The sequence below is a fragment of the Haliotis rubra genome, unplaced genomic scaffold (genome assembly GCF_003918875.1).
Source record: "Haliotis rubra isolate DU_JTF1 unplaced genomic scaffold, ASM391887v1 Scf432, whole genome shotgun sequence".
NCBI classification, from domain to species: Eukaryota; Metazoa; Mollusca; class Gastropoda; order Lepetellida; family Haliotidae; genus Haliotis; species Haliotis rubra.
The window spans coordinates 1-8,864 of NW_025767116.1; the positions used below are offsets into that span (position 1 = coordinate 1).

Sequence of the window (8,864 nt, forward strand, 5' to 3'; positions counted from 1 at the left end):
TGCCATGGCCACTGGATACTTGAAGGACTGTCCTGAACCACTGTCTGAACACTTTTGAGCTTCAAATGGAAACAAACACTCTTTTGTCAATGTGATGAATCAACTTGGAACCACATGTGGGTTTTGGATTTAATAAGGAACCCCAGATGCAACAAGCTGAATACAACATTGAACCCCAAACACCCCCTGACAGCACACAAGCACATGGTACATGGAAAGATGCACACATCACTCTGGACTCAGTCATAATGAATGCACTGTGAGGCAGTCTGTCGAAACAAGAACCCGAAAGCACATAGAGCCGAACATACATACTAAAAATGCCACTGAAGGAATGAGTATGATGATTATCTGTCTTCCTGTTTTAATTATAACATAAATCTCAAGCGAATAGCTCTAAGAATCATACAGTTTTGTGATGCTGCTAATTCATCTATACTTGGGGATACTTTCAGGTTACTTTTTTTTATTTTAAAAACATCTTTTATTTGTTCCCATAATTGAGTACAAGCATATAAAGTAAAGCAATAAATGCATAAATACATGATCAAAGTTCATTGGGTTCAACAAAAATGTTAGGTCAACTGATAGCATAGAGAGAATATAGTCCAGTAAAGTTATTCCCCTTTGATTAAAGATTAAGTCAGAAGTTAAATATTGAGAATAAAGGAAACCATTTGTCTGAAAATGTATCAAATTTATTGTTCCTTCTGGATATGAAATTTTCATCCGTATAAATGTCTTTCAAAATTATTATTTTTTTATTAACTTTTGGAATTATTTTCTTCAAAGTGCAAGTATATATATATTTTTTAGCAGATAAGATTATATGAGTTAGTAATGGCTTATTACCCCAAATTCCAAACCAAACCAAGGTCTTTGTTATTTCAAATTTCTGTATATTTTGGATTATCCAGTTTTCAAGTTCCTTCCAGAAGGTTTGGGTTACAACACATTCCCAATATACATGACATAAAGTTTCACCATCAACATTACAAAGGCTACATACTGCATTGTCAACCAGTTTCATTTTCATAAGTTCTTTTTATAAATAATTCTGTGCAAAATTTAAATTGAAAGTCTAAAAGTTTTACATCTTTCACATTCCTTCTGCAAATATTAAAAATCATACGCCAATCGAAATCAATATCGTAAAATAAGTTTTCCCATTTTAGGCAAATATGAGGTTTAATATTGTCAGATAAGAGTTTATCATAAAATAATCTTGAACCTTTTTTCAAATCCATAAAATCTTTATGAAGAAAGTTATCATCCAGATCATTGTTATGTATATTTCTGTATTGTTTTATGGTAAATTTCAATGATTCAGGTATGATATAGAAAACATATCGAAGATCCATATATGTACCTCTAATATCAAATTTGAGCTTCAGATCTTCAAGAGACATAAAACCATCTTCATTACAATGGTCCTTAATTGTTAAAATTCCATTTTTAGCCCAATGCCTGATAAAGTGATTTGGGTTTTTGAAATTATTATTCAGTCATAAAGGTTGTGCTAAAATTCCTTTAATGTTGTCTGCCTCTATGGTACTCTTATTACAGTATAATTTCCATGCCAATAAAACATTTTTTTCAAAAAGGATTATCAATTTCAACAATATTCTGAAAATTTGGTCCATATTTCAGGTTACTTGCTTCAATATTGCAGGGGAAATATCTTTCAGTCACAGTTTGACTATATCACTGAAACCTCACACCCCTACAAGAAACATCAAATGGTGGTTCCCTTAACTTTTTGTGTGTTGCAGGCAAACAGAAATATTTAATCTTGTGTGTTTGTAAGTGTGACTTATTACCAAATGTATGTTTGCATGTTCACAGTTTATCCTCTTCAGACTGTGTGTCCTGATAGTTTTCTTCTAGTTATGAAACCTTCTGTATAATAGAGTTATAAATTAGTTACAGGTTTACTGTTATGATATAAAAATATGTTAAAACAATATTATCCAGAGAGAGCAAGATCATTAAACAAAAACGGTTTCATTTTTGTTTTATTAAAACATCGTGATACTTTACATTGTGCCTGGTTAAAGACTGTTTTGAAACGTAAAATTCGATATTATCTTTGTAGATTGAATTTGCAAAAAGGGAGATGGAATGAAAATAAATAAATATTGATCGAAATCCATTCCATTAATAGTTAACCTCCTGTGAATGAAATGAAATAACACTTGTGAATTATTCGAAGGATATTTGTGTAAGTCCTTGTTGGTTTCTTCAATGGGGCAAACCTCTGCTCATTGGCAGCACGACGGCCTCCACACTCATAACATCCGAAACGTTAGCGACAATCAGTGTCAAATTGAACAAAGTTTTGCCAGAAAAGTTTATAATTGTAAAAGCTAAAATATGAAACATTATGTTCACGAAGGTCCAAGTACATTGTGAATTGGCTATTTGTCCACATAGATGCATCATGCATATCCAGGTTTTGGGCTGGACTGAAAACATGGTTGCCCTGATGGTGTGATTATGTTTGATGGGGCTGTCCAAAGAAGCATGGCATGTCATCCGGTTTGATCACAGTTTACCGCTTTGATACCTGAAGCATTACGATCTATGATAGTCTCTCAAATGATTTATGTCGGGGCAGAAACAATGTTATCTTTGATAAATCTTTCCTGCACCCAACTTGAAAGTGGCTGATTTGTGTCTGTTTAATGTGATGCGTTAATAGATTACACATGGGATTTGTAATGTGACCTTCACGTATGTCTAAAATGAACCCTGAAAAATCTTTCATTTTCTAAACCCTTGGAAATGTGCGTCCACTATGTGATGTATGATCACGCCTGAATTGCTCTTGCCATATATCACTTAACTTATTACATATCACTCCTGTTATATATGACACTGGTTTAATATAACCAACAATGACAAATAACACTTGTCATATGTCACATATAACGCTAATTGCAAATGGGCTAGTTACCTTTTTGTGAAGACGTGGTATGATCATTGTTTCAAATCTATTTTATAAACACTTACTTATGATTCATAATAAGTACAGTCGACTTATTAATTTTTTTTTTCATTGCCTGTACTCAGATTAAAGAACCTTTTCTTCTTCATAGAACATCTCTATGAAAGTACGTTCAAGGACCAAGCTTCAATGAATTAATCCCGGGTGGATCGTCAGAATTTGACATACCGCACACACCACAGCCTTCTCTCAGAAATAATTGTAGATGGTAATTGGGCGTGTATTCTCATCAATATAAAGAACATGACATCACTGGGCAAAATATTTATGATTGAAGACGTGTTCTGTTTGGGAAGATGCAATTTGTAAGTCAGAAACACGGACTCATGATTGATTTATTTATGTTACAGGTTGACCTCTTGAATGAGATGTGATCCATGCGCGAGGTTGAAGTCATCTTAACTAATTACCATGTAACTTTTGAAGATTCACCTGAGCGGTAAAACAAATATATTCCTGCTTAAATACATGCTTCCCATTAGTTCCTATGAAGAAGTTAGTGTGTTAGTGTGTGAATGTTGACTGTCACAATGGAAACAACCGTTCAGGATTGTATAAACTGAAGTCTGAAACAACAAGCAATATACAACTATCTGGGACATCGAGGCTCGATAGCAACTATGTGGGACATAGAGGCACGATAGCAACTATCTGGGACATCGAGGCTCGATAGCAACTATGTGGGACATAGAGGCACGATAGCAACTGTCTGGGTCATCGAGGCACGATAGCAACTATCTGGGACATCGAGGCTCGATAGCAACTGTCTGGGACATCGAGGCTCGATAGCAACTATCTGGGACATCGAGGCTCGATAGCAACTATCTGGGACATCGAGGCTCGATAGCAACTGTCTGGGACATCGAGGCACGATAGCAACTATCTGGGACATCGAGGCTCGATGGCAACTGTCTGGGACATCGAGGCTCGATGGCAACTATCTGGGACATCGAGGCTCGATAGCAACTGTCTGGGGACATCGAGGCACGATAGCAACTGTCTGGGACATCCAGGCACAGAAGGCAACTATTTGGGACATCGAGGCACGATAACAACTATCTGGGACAGAGGCACAATAACAAACTATCTGTGACATCGAGGCTCGATAGCAACTGTCTGGGACATCGAGGCACGATAGCAACTGTCTGGGACATCGAGGCACGATAGCAACTATCTGGGACATCGAGGCACGATAGCAACTATCTGGGACATCCAGGCTCGATAGCATCTGTCTGGGACATCCAAGCACGATAGCAACTATCCGGGACAGCGAGGCTCGATAGCAACTGTCTGGGACATCGAGGCTCGATGGCAACTATCTGGGACATCGAGGCTCGATAGCAACTGTCTGGGACATCGAGGCACGATAGCGATCTGGGACATCGAGGCTCGATAGCAACCGTCTGGGACATCGATAGGCTGTCGATAGCAACCATCTAGGGGAGGATAGCTGGGACATCCAGGGCAGGGCAACTATTTGGGACATCGAGGCAATAACAACTGTCTCGGGGACATCGAGGACATCGAGGCATGATAGCAACTATCTGGGACATCGAGGCACGATAGCAACTCTGGGACATCCAGGCACGAAGGCAATCTATTTGGGACATCGAGGCACGATAGCAACTATCTGGGACAGAGGCACAATAACAAACCTCTGACATCGAGGCTCGATAGCAACTGTCTGGGGACATCGAGGCACGATAGCAACTATCTGGGACATCGAGGCTCGATAGCACCGTCTGATAACTGTCTGGGGACATCGAGGCCTCGATAGCAACTATATAGCAACTGTCTGGGGACATCCAGGCACGAAGGCAACCTATTTGGGACATCGAGGCACGATAACAACTATCTGGGACAGAGGCACAATAACAAACTATCTGTGACATCGAGGCTCGATAGCAACTGTCTGGGACATCGAGGCACGATAGCAACTGTCTGGGACATCGAGGCACGATAGCAACTGTCTGGGACATCCAGGCACGAAGGCAACTATTTGGGACATCGAGGCACGATAACAAACCATCTGGGACAGAGGCACAATAACAAACTATCTGTGACATCGAGGCTCGATAGCAACTGTCTGGGACATCGAGGCACGATAGCAACTGTCTGGGACATCGAGGCACGATAGCAACTATCTGGGACATCGAGGCACGATAGCAACTATCTGGGACATCCAGGCACGATGAGACACGATGAGTCTCACAACCCGATCAATTTTAGTTGACTAAAGTACGATAAACACAGGTAATTGGAAACCAGTTGTATCAGGACATGCTCACGATGGTCTCAACAGAATTCCTCCATTGCCCTTTGTGCTGATGACCGAGCATTGAACGTCGCCAATCTCATCAACGAGAAGATTCGCGGATGATTACAAAGTCTAAATTCTGAAATTAAATTATATTTCTGAAAGCACTCCATCAGCATGATGGATTTTCGTGAATGCAGCCCTTTCGTTGGTCAAAAGCAGTTACCCAACATCTGAATTAACAAACTTGGTAAAATAGCAATATGCGTTGACTGTCTGTATTGGTTTACTTTAGTATGAATATAATGTTTCATGCTTAGGCTATTTGGTGATTGCATGTGGTAGCTATGGAACCAAAACGAAAAATTCTTGACCTCCAGATGATGTGTCAGTCTAATGTGTTTTTGTTGATTTCCAATATGTTATAATTCGTTTAGATTTTCTGTTACATTCAAATTTCAGTGATCGTTCCACGGTATTTGTTTGTTCTAATTTAGATCGGTTCAGTTTCAATCTCAACTAAAGGGTGGGTGGGGGTGGGGTGCATCTTGGGACATGTGTGTCTCTGTGATCAACTAAACGGCAACAATCGGCAACGGCAATGAAATAGTGTTTCAATGGGCGTTCATTCAAAAGCACACGCACAGTGAAAGAATTTAATGTAGCTTGTTGGTTTAGTTTTGATTGACTGACTCCTAACAAATATACGTTTTATGAAATTGCCCCAAACAAATCTGACAAATTGCTACATAACATATCTTGATTATCTTTATTGCAATGTTGTCACTCCCTTTCTTCTTACGCAGACAACTGGAAACTCGTGAATGAATGAGGCCCTGTAAGTCTCCCAAAGCGCTACTTCCGGTACTATGCTGTTTTCCGGCTCCCTTTGCGCTCGCCAACTTCCGATATGCGAGATGGGGCCCAGCTTACTACCGGTACCAGATTTCCGGTGACAAGCGTATATTTAAGAACCAGTTCTGCTTCCAAACTGCGCGACCGCCAAATATGACTTTACTAGCCCAAACCAAGTGTGCAACCATACTTGGATGTCACAGCTGTTGACAGTCGTAATAGTTGGCTAATCTGGGGATTGTCTGATCGGACATTTGTTATTCCTGCAATGATTATCGGTTCTTTGCTGTCAACTGACAAAAATGAGACCCTTTGAAAAGGTCACGGGATGTACTAAACAACGTAAGGTCTCGTGAAGTGCCGTGACCTACTTACGGGACCAATAGCATGCGCGTGAGTGTGGGCGAGTCGAGAGTAGGTGGGTGAGTTACAGTTGCATCTGTATGTGATGCCGACCTTCACCACTTTGTTGAACTTTTCAAAGAAATGTGTGGTGCTGACAAATATAGACACACAATAAATGTTAACTTGGGTTGGTAACCATAGATTTTAGGCATCAATCTATCAAACGTGTGTCTCGTAAGGACTTCGAACTCCAATAACATCAAATGACCAATCCCATTGCTAAACAACCAAAACATTGAACATCTTGAAAGGTTTACAAAATGTTATCCTGGTAGACAAAGCCCAAACAGGTTACTGAGTACGGTTGGTGAATGAATGTATATTTGACGTATAGAGATATGTGTAAAATCATGAAAATACGTGTACAATGTGAGGATACATTTCAAACTGGAAGAATAGTTAAGGTGACGGATTATTTGACACATTGGTGTAATGATTGATGGATAGTATCAGGAAAATGATTTACTCTTCCCCATACATCTTTGTATGCTGTTTTATATTTTTTTATACAAGAAACATTTCAAAGATCAGGAATCCAGTCATGTTATGAAGGTAATGCATAAGCATACTGGGTACGTATATGTTTTAACAGATTAATTCATTTATACTATATATAATTCGCAATATTATTAAAATACTTACATATATATATACATATGCACATACATACATATACACACATATATATATATATATATATATATATATATATATATATATATAGTTAATAGCTGACAGCACTGTGATTATAAAATTATTATTATATCTGTTATTTTGTCTTGCTATGCCTTGTTCAATTTTACAAATGTCCATTATTGTTGAGACAAATCTGTCAAAAGATAGGGGAGCTGTTGAAGACCTGATATGTAGATAAATCTTTTGGCTATGAGTAAGATATGATTAACTATGTGAGTGTATTTTGTTACTTTCAGATTACTTTCGAAATAGTTATTGATGAAATTCTCTACCTTCTGCCAGAAGCTGAAAACAGTCTGACATTCACAGAAGACATGTACAATATTATTAGAGTCAGTTTTACAAAAGAGCATAGATCATCATCGACTAACCTCATTTTCAGTAACTCTTTTGTGTGTATATTACTCTGTGAATGAATCTATACTGAAAGTGTAATAGGTTACAATCAGTTGGCCTCTTTCCAGTTGATATCCTGATCAAAACAGAGTTCCAATGTTCTAATACCTTGGGAATATTATCATTCTTAATTAATTTACCATAAACTATCCTTGCGTTTGTATCATTTGAGATCATATCAAGATTAATACTGTTGATATTCAGCTGACATAAATGGTGTGTACATCTGTGTATGCTTGACTAAAAGATATCTTCTATCAATACAACGGCTCTTAAGTAACGATAAAATTGCCGAAACTCCCGATCGTCATTCAAACCAATTTACTAGAACATGCAGTTTCCCAGGCATTCCCCTGTTTTGCTCTGACAGGCAATAAGATTAAACCGATTGCTGGAAGGACGTTTTGTCTGTTATTGTCATGGTTTCTATCTGCAGCCAACAGTCGAAAACGGAATTCTTTCTTCCTATTTCATCACAGCAAATATCTCGTGAACAGCTCTGAGAATCATATCGTTATAAAAGTCATTTTGTGAAGTTGCTAATCCTTCTGTATTTAGTGCATTCCCAATCAGAGAGTCCGTCAGGCCATGCTGGGACCAACCATTCCAAACTGAGGGGAATATTTTCCGTATTTTCCTGATGGCATCATGGCCTATTAACTCATATTATAACGAAAGAACAGAAACATTCAAAGAAAAAAAAGAAATAGTTGTTTTGTGAAAGTGAAAGTGATACTTTACATTATGCATTGTTAAAGATTGTTTTGAAACAAAACAATCTGACATCGTCTTTGAAGACGAAACTTGAAAAGATGTGAGACTGAATGAAAATAAATATTGATTGAAATCTGTTAAATTAATGTTTGACCTTCTGTAAATGAAATAAAATATCGCTTGTGAATGATTTGATTGGTGTTTGTGGAAGCCTGGATTTGCTTCTTCAAGCAGGTGCTCAATAGCAGATCAACAGCCTTCGGGTGAATCGCATCATAAATGTTTGTATCAGTTTTAGAAAAAAACGTGGAGGACATTGTGCGAAGAAAAGGTTTATGATGGTAAGAGGTAAAATATCACACATTCTGTACATGTAGGTCAAATACACAAGGTGAGATTGGCTATTTTATAAAACTTAACTGTACCATGTGTGTCCAGGTTTTGAGCTGGGCTTAAAACATTGCTGCCCCTGTGGATGTGTGCCAGTATGAGTGTGTTCCACGAAGCATGGCATATCATCTAATTTGATCTCAT

The 8,864-nt window shown here is 38.1% G+C and overlaps 1 long non-coding RNA gene across 1 annotated transcript; it reads right to left on the reverse strand.

Moving 5' to 3' along the window:
- Positions 1 to 1,071: 1,071 nt before the first annotated feature.
- LOC124289100 lies at positions 1,072 to 7,545 on the reverse strand. Its single transcript, XR_006901590.1, has 3 exons — positions 7,535 to 7,545; positions 5,178 to 5,180; positions 1,072 to 1,369 (listed from the first exon to the last, which is right to left on the reverse strand). It is a non-coding gene; the product is annotated as an uncharacterized LOC124289100 (long non-coding RNA).
- Between the last annotated feature and the right edge of the window lie 1,319 nt (positions 7,546 to 8,864).